This window comes from Rutidosis leptorrhynchoides, chromosome 6, assembly GCF_046630445.1.
Source record: "Rutidosis leptorrhynchoides isolate AG116_Rl617_1_P2 chromosome 6, CSIRO_AGI_Rlap_v1, whole genome shotgun sequence".
Taxonomy (NCBI): Eukaryota; Viridiplantae; Streptophyta; class Magnoliopsida; order Asterales; family Asteraceae; genus Rutidosis; species Rutidosis leptorrhynchoides.
Window position 1 is genome coordinate 116,390,945 of NC_092338.1, and position 18,348 is coordinate 116,409,292.

The 18,348-nt window shown below is 34.2% G+C and overlaps 1 protein-coding gene across 1 annotated transcript in view; it reads right to left on the bottom strand.

The window, feature by feature from the left end:
- Window positions 1-18,348, bottom strand: part of LOC139853999 (uncharacterized mitochondrial protein AtMg00810-like) — a 29,032-nt gene that overhangs the window by 9,806 nt on the left and 878 nt on the right. The window lies entirely within an intron of this gene.

Genomic DNA, 18,348 nt, shown 5'->3' on the forward strand with positions numbered 1-18,348 from the left:
TATATATATATATATATATATATATATATATATATATATATATAACAATTAAAATATAGAATGTACTAAAATAAGTTCTTTATATTATTTGATATATATTACTGATATAGGTTCGTGAATCCGAGGTCAACCCTACACTTGTTCAGTGATGTCATATGCATAATTACTACGAAAGATAGTATAGTGAGTTTCATTTGCTCCCCTTTTTTAAATGCTTTTGCAATATATATTTTTGGGACTGAGAATACATGCGCTGCTTTTATAAATGTTTTATGAAATAGACACAAGTACTTGAAACTACATTGTATGGTTGGAATACTATACCGAATATCGCCCCTTCAAGTCTGGTAACCTAAGAATTAGGGAAATGGCCCCTAATTGACGTGAATCCTAAAGATAGATATATGGGCCTAACAAACCCCATTCTGGAATTTGGAATGCTTTAGTACTTCGATTTAAATGGTGATTGCGATTGCCAATATTATGGCATACTTGCGAGTATGCGGGGGATATTCTATATGCATTATGTTAATGTCAGTTACCAGGTGTTCATCATACGAATGATTTTTATTACACTTGCGAGTGTAATGTTATTTATGAAAAATGAGAATCTTGTGGTCTATTTAAATTATGGAAATGAATATTGATGATAAACTAATGAACTCACCAACCTTTTGGTTGACACTTTAAAGCATGTTTATTCTCAGGTATGAAAGAAATCTTCCGCTGTGCATTTGCTCATTTTAGAGATATTATTTGGAGTCATTCATGGCATATTTCAAAATACGTTGCATTCAAGTCGTTGAGTTCAATAGAGATTATGATTAAGTAAATGACAGATTAGGTCATTTATAGTGGATATTACGAAATGGTATGTGTGCCTGTCAAATTTTGATGAAATGAATGTTTGTCTTTTTAAACGAATGCAATGTTTGTAAAATGTATTATATAGAGATCAAATACCTCGCGATGTAACCATTTGTTATTGTATTCGTCCTTATGGATTAGGACGGGTCGTCTCACATGCGATCGCATGAGTCCCTCAGCCAGCTCACAATCGTTTGTTGTTTTGCTTGTCGACATGATTAAATAAATATATAATATATATATAATTTTTATTAATTAATTATATATTATATTATATTCTCGTGACTAGTTAACTTGAATTTTTGGTTATGATGTCTTGTACGTTTACATTCGACTTATGTCCCAGTTTCGGTTTTTCGAACGTCCTTTCGTACGCTTAGAAAACTTGTACTTTACGTTTCGTGATTCGTACCTTTGTCAAAAAAATAGTCTTAAATTATCAATAATCTATATTACTCAAAGTGTATCTTGAACTTTCGAGTGTTTTGGTCATTTACTCAAAGTGTATCTTGAACTTTCGAGTGTTATCGATAATAAATTCTTGTTTGTTGTTGTATACTAAACCGTAATGGAATTGCAGAATGCGTTGAGTGCTTTCTGGTGCTTTTAGTGTTGCTGGCAGATGTGGACACTCGTCGATTTCTATTTGTGACCTCAAAGAATTGAAGGGGTGGACTATTATTTCTGCGTCAGGGCCTTCGAAGAACGTGAAGTCAGCTTCCGATGTTGGTTAACACTTATGCAAAACTACGTTAACTTGTTAGTTTTGGACTAACGGTTATAGTCAGATCAACGTCAAAATAAGCCTAACCATACCTAAATAAACCGATTAAGCTGAATCATACATAAGAAAAATCCAAATTTAACATATAACGAACAATTGTAAGGTTACATTCAAATCACACCCAGATAAACATAATCCATGTTAACAAAAAAAAATGAATCATTAGTCGGGTAAAACAATTTAATGAACATCTCTAACTCTAATTTCAACGGTTAAAACACGAATACAATAAGTTAATTTGTGAGTAGGTCAATTCACATGATATAACTTTATACCAGTTCTAATCCAATTCTACCTATCTAATCTATTCTAATCTAATCTAATTTTATATATAAAAAAGTATTTTTTTTTTATAAATGTATTCAATTAAACTTATATATAATTATTTTAAATTATATTTTTTCATTAATTTTGGTGATAATGTAATATTTTTCTATTTTCTATTTTTAAATTATTGAATTGGATTTTACTATTTTAATTTTCCCCCTTATAATTAACTAGATGGAGGTCCGGAGTAGCCCACTCCGTTGGGCCAGATAATCGGGATGAAAAATCGTAAAAAAAATACTAAAAGACGAAATAGGTGATGTCGTGATGACATCACCCGAGTACTATTCATTGGTGTTGGCTAATATATTATTATTATTATTAAGTATCAAGTATTTTATCTAAATATACTATTACACAAAGTCTTACTGTATCAATTGTCCTTACTTGTCTTTTCCAAATTTTTCCTTTTCATTTTTCTTAACTGTCCAATCAAATAGAGCTACATGGATTTATATTGTATAAACTTCCAGAAATACCCTCCGTACCAACCTTTTATTACAAAACATAACCACTACTAAACATGTTTACCTCTTCATACCTACTCCACTCTTGCCTTTTACTTATTGTAGATATCTTGTTATTGTAAATATGAATATCTAATCAATTATATTTTGCAGCCGTACCTACTAAATAAAATCATACAACTATTTTTACATCACGAATATGCCATTTTACGTCCGACGAATACAAACAACTATCGCATTACTCCAGCCGCAACAATGCGCGACCACTTCGCAACTAATAGTACTCCCTCCGTCCCAAATCTATAGCCTATTATTCTATTTTGAGATGTCTCAAATTAATTGTCCACATTCATAAATGAAAAAGAATATTGTGATAAATGTCTTTTGTGCCCCTACTTTATGCATGTATGACAAAAATATAGGTACAAAGTAAAGAGTAAAACTGAAAAGTAAACAGAATAGTACACGTGACAGGTACTTTTTCTTAAACTGTGTGTTTTTTGTCTGGAGACAATAGATTTGAGATGGGGGGAGTACTAATTATTACTCGTAGTTATTAACAATTAATTATTAATATTATTACTATTACTATTACTATGTATGTAGTGTTATTAGTATTACTATTACTATTACTTTACTATTACTATTACTAATAGTAGCCATTTGATATTGCCTCTTTTATACATAATATTACTCTCGATATCTTGTTCTTTTCGGGTATAAATTTATGAAGATTGGAGATTTTGGTTCGTGGTTATGATAAAAATGATGGTTTCAGCTTAATGAGTCTTTGTGTGGGTATTTTGGACGTTTTCAGCAACTTCTGGCATCAAATGTTCAAGTGTAAAAGAAAAATCAAGTGAAAACTCAACCTGCTGTTTATGAAGCATTTCGCGGTCGCGATTCACTTTCTACCGGTTGCGAAATTGTGTAGTACGCTCGCAATTTGATAACAGAAGTTCACAAGTGGATATTGTAATTTCGCGCTCGCGATGTCATAATTGCGGTCGTGAGATTTGCAGAAGATCGTGTTCACGAGGTCATAATTGCGGTCGCGATATTCTAGTCGGCCAGCATGTTTTTAACCCTATAAATAGATTTTAAACCCAAAACTCATGGGCAGTTTTTGATATTATGAATAGTTTAGCTAGGGTTAGAATTTTTAAGCTTTTCAATGTGGTTTTAAGGTATTCTAACACTTGGATTATCATTGTATCATAGTTTAATCATTGGTAACTATCTTTTCTTTTCTTATCTTTGATTTATATCATGATGAATTTTGTCTATCTTTGTGTTTAATTGCCTTTATCATTGCAATGAGTAGTTAAATTCCTAGTGTTCACTTAGAGGATTGAACCTAGGTGAAGGATTGCTTTATATTTTGTATGTATTACTAATTGCTCTTGATCATGCTTCTAAATTAGTCCCATTAATTAATCCCATTAATTACTTGTTTATTGGTTGGTGTAACAAAAGTTACTAGATTGATTAACTTATCTAGGTTATGGAGAAATAATTAGATGGGTTGAATTGCATGCTGGACATCAGTATAATTAGACTAGTAATTAATTCATTTAATTAAGTAGGTAATTGTGAAGCCTAAAAAGGACACCGATTTACCCTTCAACTGAATCACCATCTTGAGTAGTTTTAAATTGATTGATTGTGTTCTTCAGAAGCGTGCGAGAAACCAGCATGAAAAACTGACACTGTCATGATATAATTATATACATATACTAAAAGAGGTGGGGTTTGGTGTCGTTCCCCCCAAAAAAAATTTCGTTTAATCTCATGCATTCACATTGCAAATTTTCACTTACGACCCTTTAATTATGTACAGTCATTAAATTTTGCAAGGACTAAAACTGGAAATTTCAGGGGTATAAAGCGTAACTTTAATATTAAATCCCACCACGATTTTTAACCGGCCGTATCTTCATGTTCGCCAGCCGTTAGCGTCAATCGACACCATCATTAAACTCAAAATAATTTTACGAACAAAATGAAACTAGCTGCGTTGAAAACGGACACTTTTTAAAAAACCTAAACACAACGACATACAAAACGGGGCTTACAACATGATCCGTTTTTCCGTCTGTAAACACATAACGCTACGCTAAATATAAATATTCAAGTCAAAAAACCCCGCCGCAATGCGCGGCCCGGTCCGATGCTAGTTAGTATCTAAGTGAGTAAAACTAGCTTATTTTACTAATTGGTTAATGAACTAGGTTAATGAGAGTTATACTTAGGGATTTAATTACAATGTTCTTAATAAAAGCAATCGAGATCCTAGGGAATTAAATCTAAGTGAATACCCCTTTATCTTATTGAATTCATATTTGTTTTCTTTGCTTTAATTAATGTTAAATCAAAATCCCCATTTTACAACTTAAATCTTCAGAATAATTATTAGTTTTCAAATCCTAAACTCTGCTCTCTGTGGACGAACTCGTAAGTATATTACAATAAGATTAGGTGTGTCTAAAGCATATCACCATTGCATGACGTGACAACCACGCAATAATCTACTTACGTCTTAGCTAATTTGTTTTTTTTTTTTGATTAATCTTCTTTTTTTCTAAAAAAATTATTTTCGGCCTAATTAGTTACTAGCATTAATATTGTTGATATTGATATTAATAATAATAATCTAACGGGTACTATAATAGTGCATTAGTTCATTGATCTGCACGGTACTATTTGTTAGTTTGCAAAGTATCGATGTATCTCTTATTGATTGCCTCATACGTACATAAAAGAGAGATATAAATAGTCCAATGATCTCAAGACCTAATGGGCTACATAAACAAGGCCCTAAACAATACAAGGCTAAACACAAGATATAAATAATATAGATATAATAATGATCCGTCTAACAGCCCCCCGCAGTTGGAGCGGGTGCAGGGCGGACGCTCAAACTGGAGTGAAACTCATCAAACAGCGCGGAGGGAAGACCCTTGGTGAAGATGTCGGCATACTGGTATTGAGAAGGGACGTGAAGGATGCGAACAAGGCCTTGAGTGAAATGTCCCGTTCTTATTGATTAAAAACGTTCCATATTAATTGATTTCGTTGCGAGGTTTTGACCTCTATATGAGACGTTTTTCAAAGACTGCATTCATTTTTAAACAAACCATAACCTTTATTTCATCAATAAAGGTTTAAAAAGCTTTACGTAGATTATCAAATAATGATAATCTAATATATCCTGTTTACACACGACCATTACATAATGGTTTACAATACAAATATGTTACAACAAAATAAGTTTCTTGAATGCAGTTTTTACACAATATCATACAAGCATGGACTCCAAATCTTGTCCTTATTTAAGTATGCGACAGCGGAAGCTCTTAATAATCACCTGAGAATAAACATGCTTAAAACGTCAACAAAAATGTTGGTGAGTTATAGGTTTAACCTATATATATCAAATCGTAACAATAGACCACAAGATTTCATATTTCAATACACATCCCATACATAGAGATAAAAATCATTCATATGGTGAACACCTGGTAACCGACAATAACAAGATGCATATATAAGAATATCCCCATCATTCCGGGACACCCTTCGGATATGATATAAATTTCGAAGTACTAAAGCATCCGGTACTTTGGATGGGGTTTGTTAGGCCCAATAGATCTATCTTTAGGATTCGCGTCAATTAGGGTGTCTGTTCCCTAATTCTTAGATTACCAGACTTAATAAAAAGGGGCATATTCGATTTCGATAATTCAACCATAGAATGTAGTTTCACGTACTTGTGTCTATTTTGTAAATCATTTATAAAACCTGCATGTATTCTCATCCCAAAAATATTAGATTTTAAAAGTGGGACTATAACTCACTTTCACAGATTTTTACTTCGTCGGAAAGTAAGACTTGGCCACTGGTTGATTCACGAACCTATAACAATATATACATATATATCAAAGTATGTTCAAAATATATTTACAACACTTTTAATATATTTTGATGTTTTAAGTTTATTAAGTCAGCTGTCCTCGTTAGTAACCTACAACTAGTTGTCCACAGTTAGATGTACAGAAATAAATCGATAAATATTATCTTGAATCAATCCACGACCCAGTGTATACGTATCTCAGTATTGATCACAACTCAAACTATATATATTTTGGAATCAACCTCAACCCTGTATAGCTAACTCCAACATTCACATATAGAGTGTCTATGGTTGTTCCGAAATATATATAGATGTGTCGACATGATAGGTCGAAACATTGTATACGTGTCTATGGTATCTCAAGATTACATAATATATAATACAAGTTGATTAAGTTATGGTTGGAATAGATTTGTTACCAATTTTCACGTAGCTAAAATGAGAAAAATTATCCAATCTTGTTTTACCCATAACTTCTTCATTTTAAATCCGTTTTGAGTGAATCAAAATGCTATGGTTTCATATTGAACTCTATTTTATGAATCTAAACAAAAAAAGTATAGGTTTCTAGTCGGAAAAATAAGTTACAAGTCGTTTTTGTAAAGGTAGTCATTTCAGTCGAAAGAACGACGTCTAGATGACCATTTTAGAAAACATACTTCCACTTTGAGTTTAACCATAATTTTTGGATATAGTTTCATGTTCATAATAAAAATCATTTTCTCAGAATAACAACTTTTAAATCAAAGTTTATCATAGTTTTTAATTAACTAACCCAAAACAGCCCGCGGTGTTACTACGACGGCGTAAATCCGGTTTTACGGTGTTTTTCGTGTTTCCAGGTTTTAAATCATTAAGTTAGCATATCATATAGATATAGAACATGTGTTTAGTTGATTTTAAAAGTCAAGTTAGAAGGATTAACTTTTGTTTGCGAACAAGTTTAGAATTAACTAAACTATGTTCTAGTGATTACAAGTTTAAACCTTCGAATAAGATAGCTTTATATGTATGAATCGAATGATGTTATGAACATCATTACTACCTTAAGTTCCTTGGATGAACCTACTGGAAAAGAGAAAAATGGATCTAGCTTCAATGGATCCTTGGATGGCTCAAAGTTCTTGAAGCAAAATCATGACACGAAAACAAGTTCAAGTAAGATCATCACTTGAAATAAGATTGTTATAGTTATAGAAATTGAACCAAAGGTTGAATATGATTATTACCTTGTATTAGAATGATAACCTACTGTAAGAAACAAAGATTTCTTGAGGTTGGATGATCACCTTACAAGATTGGAAGTGAGCTAGCAAACTTGAAAGTATTCTTGATTTTATGAAACTAGAACTTTTGGAATTTATGAAGAACACTTAGAACTTGAAGATAGAACTTGAGAGAGTTCAATTAGATGAAGAAAATTGAAGAATGAAAGTGTTTGTAGGTGTTTTTGGTCGTTGGTGTATGGATTAGATATAAAGGATATGTAATTTTGTTTTCATGTAAATAAGTCATGAATGATTACTCATATTTTTGTAATCTTATGAGATATTTCATGCTAGTTGCCAAATGATGGTTCCCACATGTGTTAGGTGACTCACATGGGCTGCTAAGAGCTGATCATTGGAGTGTATATACCAATAGTACATACATCTAAAAGCTGTGTATTGTACGAGTACGAATACGGGTGCATACGAGTAGAATTGTTGATGAAACTGAACGAGAATGTAATTGTAAGCATTTTTGTTAAGTAGAAGTATTTTGATAAGTGTATTTAAGTCTTTCAAAAGTGTATAAATACATATTAAAACACTACATGTATATACATTTTAACTGAGTCGTTAAGTCATCGTTAGTCGTTACATGTAAGTGTTGTTTTGAAACCTTTAGGTTAACGATCTTGTTAAATGTTGTTAACCCAATGTTTATAATAACAAAAGAGATTTTAAATTATTATATTATCATGATATTATGATGTACGAATATCTCTTAATATGATATATATACATTAAATGTCGTTACAACGATAAACGTTACATATATGTCTCGTTTCAAAATCATTAAGTTAGTAGTCTTGTTTTTACATATGTAGTTCATTGTTAATATAATTAATGATATGTTTACTTATCATAATATCATGTTAACTATATATATAACCATATATATGTCATCATATAGTTTTTTTACAAGTTTTAACGTTCGTGAATCACCGGTCAACTTGGGTGGTCAATTGTCTATATGAAACCTATTTCAATTAATCAAGTCTTAACAAGTTTGATTGCTTAACATGTTGGAAACATTTAATCATGTAAACATCAATCTCAATTAATATATATAAACATGGAAAAGTTCGGGTCACTACAGTACCTACCCGTTAAATAAATTTCGTCCCGAAATTTTAAGCTGTTGAAGGTGTTGACGAATCTTCTGGAAATAGATGCGGGTATTTCTTCTTCATCTGATCTTCACGCTCCCAGGTGAACTCGGGTCCTCTACGAGCATTCCATCGAACCTTAACAATTGGTATCTTGTTTTGCTTAAGTCTTTTAACCTCACGATCCATTATTTCGACGGGTTCTTCGATGAATTGGAGTTTTTCGTTGATTTGGATTTCATCTAACGGAATAGTGAGATCTTCTTTAGCAAAACATTTCTTCAAATTCGAGACGTGGAAAGTGTTATGTACAGCCGCGAGTTGTTGAGGTAACTCAAGTCGGTAAGCTACTGGTCCGACACGATCAATAATCTTGAATGGTCCAATATACCTTGGATTTAATTTCCCTCGTTTACCAAATCGAACAACGCCTTTCCAAGGTGAAACTTTAAGCATGACCATCTCTCCAATTTCAAATTCTATATCTTTTCTTTTAATGTCAGCGTAGCTCTTTTGTCGACTTTGGGCGGTTTTCAACCGTTGTTGAATTTGGATGATCTTCTCGGTAGTTTCTTGTATAATCTCCGGACCCGTAATCTGTCTATCCCCCACCTCACTCCAACAAATCGGAGACCTGCACTTTCTACCATAAAGTGCTTCAAACGGCGCCATCTCAATGCTTGAATGGTAGCTGTTGTTGTAGGAAAATTCTGCTAACGGTAGATGTCGATCCCAACTGTTTCCGAAATCAATAACACATGCTCGTAGCATGTCTTCAAGCGTTTGTATCGTCCTTTCGCTCTGCCCATCAGTTTGTGGATGATAGGCAGTACTCATGTCTAGACGAGTTCCTAATGCTTGCTGTAATGTCTGCCAGAATCTTGAAATAAATCTGCCATCCCTATCAGAGATAATAGAGATTGGTATTCCATGTCTGGAGACGACTTCCTTCAAATACAGTCGTGCTAACTTCTCCATCTTGTCATCTTCTCTTATTGGTAGGAAGTGTGCTGATTTGGTGAGACGATCAACTATTACCCAAATAGTATCAAAACCACTTGCAGTCCTTGGCAATTTAGTGATGAAATCCATGGTAATGTTTTCCCATTTCCATTCCGGGATTTCGGGTTGTTGAAGTAGACCTGATGGTTTCTGATGCTCAGCTTTGACCTTAGAACACGTCAAACATTCTCCTACGTATTTAGCAACATCGGCTTTCATACCCGGCCACCAAAAATGTTTCTTGAGATCCTTGTACATCTTCCCCGTTCCAGGATGTATTGAGTATCTGGTTTTATGAGCTTCTCTAAGTACCATTTCTCTCATATCTCCAAATTTTGGTACCCAAATCCTTTCAGCCCTATACCGGGTTCCGTCTTCCCGAATATTAAGATGTTTCTCCGATCCTTTGGGTATTTCATCCTTTAAATTTCCCTCTTTTAAAACTCCTTGTTGCGCCTCCTTTATTTGAGTAGTAATGTTATTATGAATCATTATATTCATAGATTTTACTCGAATGGGTTCTCTATCCTTCCTGCTCAAGGCATCGGCTACCACATTTGCCTTCCCCGGGTGGTAACGAATCTCAAAATCGTAATCATTCAATAATTCAATCCACCTACGCTGCCTCATATTCAGTTGTTTCTGATTAAATATGTGTTGAAGACTTTTGTGGTCGGTATATATAATACTTTTGACCCCATATAAGTAGTGCCTCCAAGTCTTTAATGCAAAAACAACCGCGCCTAATTCCAAATCATGCGTCGTATAATTTTGTTCGTGAATCTTCAATTGTCTAGACGCATAAGCAATCACCTTCGTTCGTTGCATTAATACACAACCGAGACCTTGCTTTGATGCGTCACAATAAATCACAAAATCATCATTCCCTTCAGGCAATGACAATATAGGTGCCGTAGTTAGCTTTTTCTTCAATAACTGAAACGCTTTCTCTTGTTCATCATTCCATTCAAATTTCTTCCCTTTATGCGTTAATGCAGTCAAGGGTTTTGCTATTCTGGAAAAGTCTTGGATGAACCTTCTGTAGTAACCAGCTAGTCCTAAAAACTGGCGTATGTGTTTCGGAGTTTTCGGGGTTTCCCACTTTTCAACAGTTTCTATCTTTGCCGGATCCACCTTAATACCTTCTTTGTTCACTATGTGACCGAGGAATTGAACTTCTTCCAACCAAAATGCACACTTTGAAAACTTAGCGTACAATTCTTCCTTCCTCAATACTTCTAACACTTTTCTCAAATGTTCACCGTGTTCTTGGTCATTCTTTGAGTAAATAAGTATGTCATCAATGAAAACAATGACAAACTTGTCAAGGTATGGTCCACACACTCGGTTCATAAGGTCCATGAACACAGCTGGTGCATTAGTTAAACCAAACGGCATGACCATAAACTCGTAATGACCGTAACGTGTTCTGAAAGCAGTCTTTGGAATATCATCTTCTTTCACCCGCATTTGATGATACCCGGAACGTAAGTCAATCTTTGAATAAACAGACGAGCCTTGTAGTTGATCAAATAAGTCGTCGATTCTCGGTAGTGGGTAGCGGTTCTTGATGGTAAGTTTGTTCAACTCTCGGTAGTCGATACACAACCTGAATGTACCATCTTTCTTCTTGACAAACAAAACAGGAGCTCCCCACGGTGATGTGCTTGGTCGAATGAAACCACGCTCTAAAAGTTCTTGTAATTGGCTTTGCAGTTCTTTCATCTCGCTGGGTGCGAGTCTGTAAGGAGCACGAGCTATTGGTGCAGCTCCTGGTACAAGATCTATTTGAAATTCAACGGATCGATGTGGGGGTAATCCCGGTAATTCTTTCGGAAATACATCGGGAAATTCTTTTGCAATGGGAACATCATTGATGCTCTTTTCTTCAGTTTGTACTTTCTCGACGTGTGCTAGAACAGCATAGCAACCTTTTCTTATTAGTTTTTGTGCCTTCAAATTACTAATAAGATGTAGCTTCGTGTTGCCCTTTTCTCCGTACACCATTAAGGGTTTTCCTTTTTCTCGTATAATGCGAATTGCATTTTTGTAACAAACGATCTCCGCTTTCACTTCTTTCAACCAGTCCATACCGATTATCACATCAAAACTCCCTAACTCTACTGGTATCAAATCAATCTTAAATGTTTCGCTAACCAGTTTAATTTCTCGATTCCGACATATATTATCTGCTGAAATTAATTTACCATTTGCTAATTCGAGTAAAAATTTACTATCCAAAGGCGTCAATGGACAACTTAATTTAGCACAAAAATCTCTACTCATATAGCTTCTATCCGCACCCGAATCAAATAAAACGTAAGCAGATTTATTGTCAATAAGAAACGTACCCGTAACAAGCTCCGGGTCTTCCTGTGCCTCTACCGCATTAATATTGAAAACTCTTCCACGGCCTTGTCCATTCGTGTTCTCCTGGTTCGGGCAATTTCTAATAATGTGGCCTGGTTTTCCACATTTATAACAAACTACATTGGCATAACTTGCTCCGACACTACTTGCTCCGCCATTACTCGTTCCGACCCCATTTGTTCCTTTCGTTCTATTAACCCCTGGTCCGTAGACCTCACACTTCGCCGCGCTATGACCATTTCTTTTACACTTGTTGCAAAATTTGGTGCAGAACCCCGAGTGATTCTTTTCACACCTTTGGCATAGTTGCTTCTGATTGTTGTTGTTGTTGCGGTTATTATTGTTGTTGGGATGATTGTTGTAGTTGCTGTTGTTGTTGTTGTTGTTGTTGTTGTTGTTGGGCCGTTTGTTGTAGTTGCGATTGATGTTGCGATTGTTGGGATAATTGTTGCGATTATTGTTGTAATTGCTGTTGTTGTTGTATTGGTGATTCTTATCACCGTTTTCCTCCCACTTTCTTTTGACTTGCTTCACATTGGCCTCTTCAGCAGTCTGTTCTTTAATTCTTTCTTCAATCTGGTTCACTAGTTTGTGAGCCATTCTACATGCCTGTTGTATGGAGGCGGGCTCGTGTGAACTTATATCTTCTTGGATTCTTTCCGGTAATCCTTTCACAAACGCGTCGATCTTCTCTTCCTCATCTTCGAATGCTCCAGGACACAATAGGCACAATTCTGTGAATCGTCTTTCGTACGTGGTAATATCAAATCCTTGGGTTCGTAACCCTCTAAGTTCTGTCTTGAGCTTATTGACCTCGGTTCTGGGACGGTACTTCTCGTTCATCAAGTGCTTGAATGCTGACCACGGTAGTGCGTACGCATCATCTTGTCCCACTTGCTCTAGATAGGTATTCCACCATGTTAACGCAGAACCTGTGAAGGTATGCGTAGCGTACTTCACTTTGTCCTCTTCAGTACACTTACTTATGGCAAACACCGATTCAACCTTCTCGGTCCACCGTTTCAATCCGATCGGTCCTTCGGTTCCATCAAATTCCAAAGGTTTGCAGGCAGTGAATTCTTTGTAGGTGCATCCTACACGATTTCCTGTACTGCTAGATCCAAGGTTATTGTTGGTATGTAGCGCAGCCTGTACTGCGGCTATGTTTGAAGCTAGAAAAGTACGGAATTCCTCTTCATTCATATTCACGGTGTGTCGAGTAGTCGGTGCCATTTCCTTCAAAATAGTTAAATGGAACAAGTTAATCATACAGAATATTAAGAGTAGTTAATAGTATTTCGTAGCATAATATGAACTCATTTATAAAAGCTTTTTCTTCATATTAGCGTTTTATAAGTTTAAATTCGGGTAGTACCTACCCGTTAAGTTCATACTTAGTAGCTAATATACAATTCAACTACTACAATTCTATATGAAAAACTGATTATAATAATATTTCGCGTTCAAACTTTTATACAATATTTTACAAACTTACAATACCGCTTATTTTACATAAAGCATGAAATATAGCACACAATAACTTTGATACAAGATAGTTGTGAAGACAATTCTAGCTAGTACACAAGTCGTTCAGCAAAGGCAATAAATACACGTAATTCATACGTCCAGAAACAAGTCATGCATTCTGGTTTTACTAGGACTACTTCCCATCCTTGGTCTTGTGCAACATAACCGTTATGGCCGTTGATAAGACAGCGTGTTGTAACGTCATCAAAGGGACGAGGGTTACGTAATGTCCAACAGTCCCGTAATAATCTAAAAACCTCATTTCTTACCCCAATTACCGACTCCGTCACTTGTGGAAACGTTTTGTTTAATAGTTGTAGCCCGATGTTCTTGTTCTCACTTTGGTGAGAAGCGAACATTACTAATCCGTAAGCATAACATGCTTCTTTATGTTGCATGTTAGCCGCTTTTTCTAAATCACGAAGTCCAATATTCGGATATATTGAGTCAAAATAATTTCTTAACCCGTTGCGTAAAATAGCATTTGGGTTCCCCGCAATATATGCGTCAAAGTAAACACATCGTAACTTATGGGTTTCCCAATGTGATATCCCCCATCTTTCAAACGAAAGTCTCTTATAAACCAAGACATTCTTGGAACGTTCTTCGAATGTCTTACAAACTGATCTCGCCTTAAATAGTTGTGCCGAAGAATTCTGGCCGACTCTAGACAAGATTTCATCAATCATGTCTCCGGGTAGGTCTCTTAAAATATTGGGTTGTCTATCCATTTTGTATTTTTAAACTGTAAAATAGACAAGAGTTAGATTCATAAAAAAAAATACTTATTAATACAAGCAATTTTTACATATATCATAAAGCATAAGAACACTATATTCCATATATTACACCACACGAATACAACTATCTTATTCCGACTCGCTCGTTTCTTCTTCTTCGGTTTTGGTTCGTTTTGCCAAGTTTCTAGGGATATATGATGTTCCCCTAATACGAACCGTCGTTGTCCACATTGGTTTAGAAAAACCTGGTGGTTTAGAGGTTCCCGGGTCATTGTTACAACTTAAGGACTTCGGGGGTTGACGATACATATAAAGTTCATCGGGGTTGGAATTAGATTTCTCTATTTTTATGCCCTTTCCCTTATTATTTTCTTTTGCCTTTTTAAATTCAGTTGGGGTAATTTCTATAACATCATCGGAATTCTCGTCGGAATCCGATTCATCGGAGAATTGGTAATCCTCCCAATATTTTGCTTCCTTGGCGGAAACACCATTGACCATAATTAACTTTGGTCGGTTGGTTGAGGATTTTCTTTTACTTAACCGTTTTATTATTTCCCCCACCGGTTCTATTTCTTCATCCGGTTCCGATTCTTCTTCCGGTTCCGATTCTTCTTCCGGTTCCGACTCTTCTTCCGGTTCCTCTTCGGGAACTTGTGAATCAGTCCACAAATTATTCCAATTTACATTTGACTCTTCATTATTATTAGGTGAGTCAATGGGACTTGTTCTAGAGGTAGACATCTATCACATAATATCAAACACGTTAAGAGATTAATATATCACATAATATTCATATGTTAAAAATATATAGTTTCCAACAAAAATGTTAAGCAATCATTTTTAAAGAAAACACGGTCGAAGTCCAGACTCACTAATGCATCCTAACAAACTCGATAAGACACACTAATGCAAATTTTCTGGTTCTCTAAGACCAACGCTCTGATACCAACTGAAATGTCCCGTTCTTATTGATTAAAAACGTTCCATATTAATTGATTTCGTTGCGAGGTTTTGACCTCTATATGAGACGTTTTTCAAAGACTGCATTCATTTTTAAACAAACCATAACCTTTATTTCATCAATAAAGGTTTAAAAAGCTTTACGTAGATTATCAAATAATGATAATCTAATATATCCTGTTTACACACGACCATTACATAATGGTTTACAATACAAATATGTTACAACAAAATAAGTTTCTTGAATGCAGTTTTTACACAATATCATACAAGCATGGACTCCAAATCTTGTCCTTATTTAAGTATGCGACAGCGGAAGCTCTTAATAATCACCTGAGAATAAACATGCTTAAAACGTCAACAAAAATGTTGGTGAGTTATAGGTTTAACCTATATATATCAAATCGTAACAATAGACCACAAGATTTCATATTTCAATACACATCCCATACATAGAGATAAAAATCATTCATATGGTGAACACCTGGTAACCGACAATAACAAGATGCATATATAAGAATATCCCCATCATTCCGGGACACCCTTCGGATATGATATAAATTTCGAAGTACTAAAGCATCCGGTACTTTGGATGGGGTTTGTTAGGCCCAATAGATCTATCTTTAGGATTCGCGTCAATTAGGGTGTCTGTTCCCTAATTCTTAGATTACCAGACTTAATAAAAAGGGGCATATTCGATTTCGATAATTCAACCATAGAATGTAGTTTCACGTACTTGTGTCTATTTTGTAAATCATTTATAAAACATGCATGTATTCTCATCCCAAAAATATTAGATTTTAAAAGTGGGACTATAACTCACTTTCACAGATTTTTACTTCGTCGGAAAGTAAGACTTGGCCACTGGTTGATTCACGAACCTATAACAATATATACATATATATCAAAGTATGTTCAAAATATATTTACAACACTTTTAATATATTTTGATGTTTTAAGTTTATTAAGTCAGCTGTCCTCGTTAGTAACCTACAACTAGTTGTCCACAGTTAGATGTACAGAAATAAATCGATAAATATTATCTTGAATCAATCCACGACCCAGTGTATACGTATCTCAGTATTGATCACAACTCAAACTATATATATTTTGGAATCAACCTCAACCCTGTATAGCTAACTCCAACATTCACATATAGAGTGTCTATGGTTGTTCCGAAATATATATAGATGTGTCGACATGATAGGTCGAAACATTGTATACGTGTCTATGGTATCTCAAGATTACATAATATATAATACAAGTTGATTAAGTTATGGTTGGAATAGATTTGTTACCAATTTTCACGTAGCTAAAATGAGAAAAATTATCCAATCTTGTTTTACCCATAACTTCTTCATTTTAAATCCGTTTTGAGTGAATCAAAATGCTATGGTTTCATATTGAACTCTATTTTATGAATCTAAACAAAAAAAGTATAGGTTTCTAGTCGGAAAAATAAGTTACAAGTCGTTTTTGTAAAGGTAGTCATTTCAGTCGAAAGAACGACGTCTAGATGACCATTTTAGAAAACATACTTCCACTTTGAGTTTAACCATAATTTTTGGATATAGTTTCATGTTCATAATAAAAATCATTTTCTCAGAATAACAACTTTTAAATCAAAGTTTATCATAGTTTTTAATTAACTAACCCAAAACAGCCCGCGGTGTTACTACGACGGCGTAAATCCGGTTTTACGGTGTTTTTCGTGTTTCCAGGTTTTAAATCATTAAGTTAGCATATCATATAGATATAGAACATGTGTTTAGTTGATTTTAAAAGTCAAGTTAGAAGGATTAACTTTTGTTTGCGAACAAGTTTAGAATTAACTAAACTATGTTCTAGTGATTACAAGTTTAAACCTTCGAATAAGATAGCTTTATATGTATGAATCGAATGATGTTATGAACATCATTACTACCTTAAGTTCCTTGGATGAACCTACTGGAAAAGAGAAAAATGGATCTAGCTTCAATGGATCCTTGGATGGCTCAAAGTTCTTGAAGCAAAATCATGACACGAAAACAAGTTCAAGTAAGATCATCACTTGAAATAAGATTGTTATAGTTATAGAAATTGAACCAAAGGTTGAATATGATTATTACCTTGTATTAGAATGATAACCTACTGTAAGAAACAAAGATTTCTTGAGGTTGGATGATCACCTTACAAGATTGGAAGTGAGCTAGCAAACTTGAAAGTATTCTTGATTTTATGAAACTAGAACTTTTGGAATTTATGAAGAACACTTAGAACTTGAAGATAGAACTTGAGAGAGTTCAATTAGATGAAGAAAATTGAAGAATGAAAGTGTTTGTAGGTGTTTTTGGTCGTTGGTGTATGGATTAGATATAAAGGATATGTAATTTTGTTTTCATGTAAATAAGTCATGAATGATTACTCATATTTTTGTAATCTTATGAGATATTTCATGCTAGTTGCCAAATGATGGTTCCCACATGTGTTAGGTGACTCACATGGGCTGCTAAGAGCTGATCATTGGAGTGTATATACCAATAGTACATACATCTAAAAGCTGTGTATTGTACGAGTACGAATACGGGTGCATACGAGTAGAATTGTTGATGAAACTGAACGAGAATGTAATTGTAAGCATTTTTGTTAAGTAGAAGTATTTTGATAAGTGTATTTAAGTCTTTCAAAAGTGTATAAATACATATTAAAACACTACATGTATATACATTTTAACTGAGTCGTTAAGTCATCGTTAGTCGTTACATGTAAGTGTTGTTTTGAAACCTTTAGGTTAACGATCTTGTTAAATGTTGTTAACCCAATGTTTATAATAACAAAAGAGATTTTAAATTATTATATTATCATGATATTATGATGTACGAATATCTCTTAATATGATATATATACATTAAATGTCGTTACAACGATAAACGTTACATATATGTCTCGTTTCAAAATCATTAAGTTAGTAGTCTTGTTTTTACATATGTAGTTCATTGTTAATATAATTAATGATATGTTTACTTATCATAATA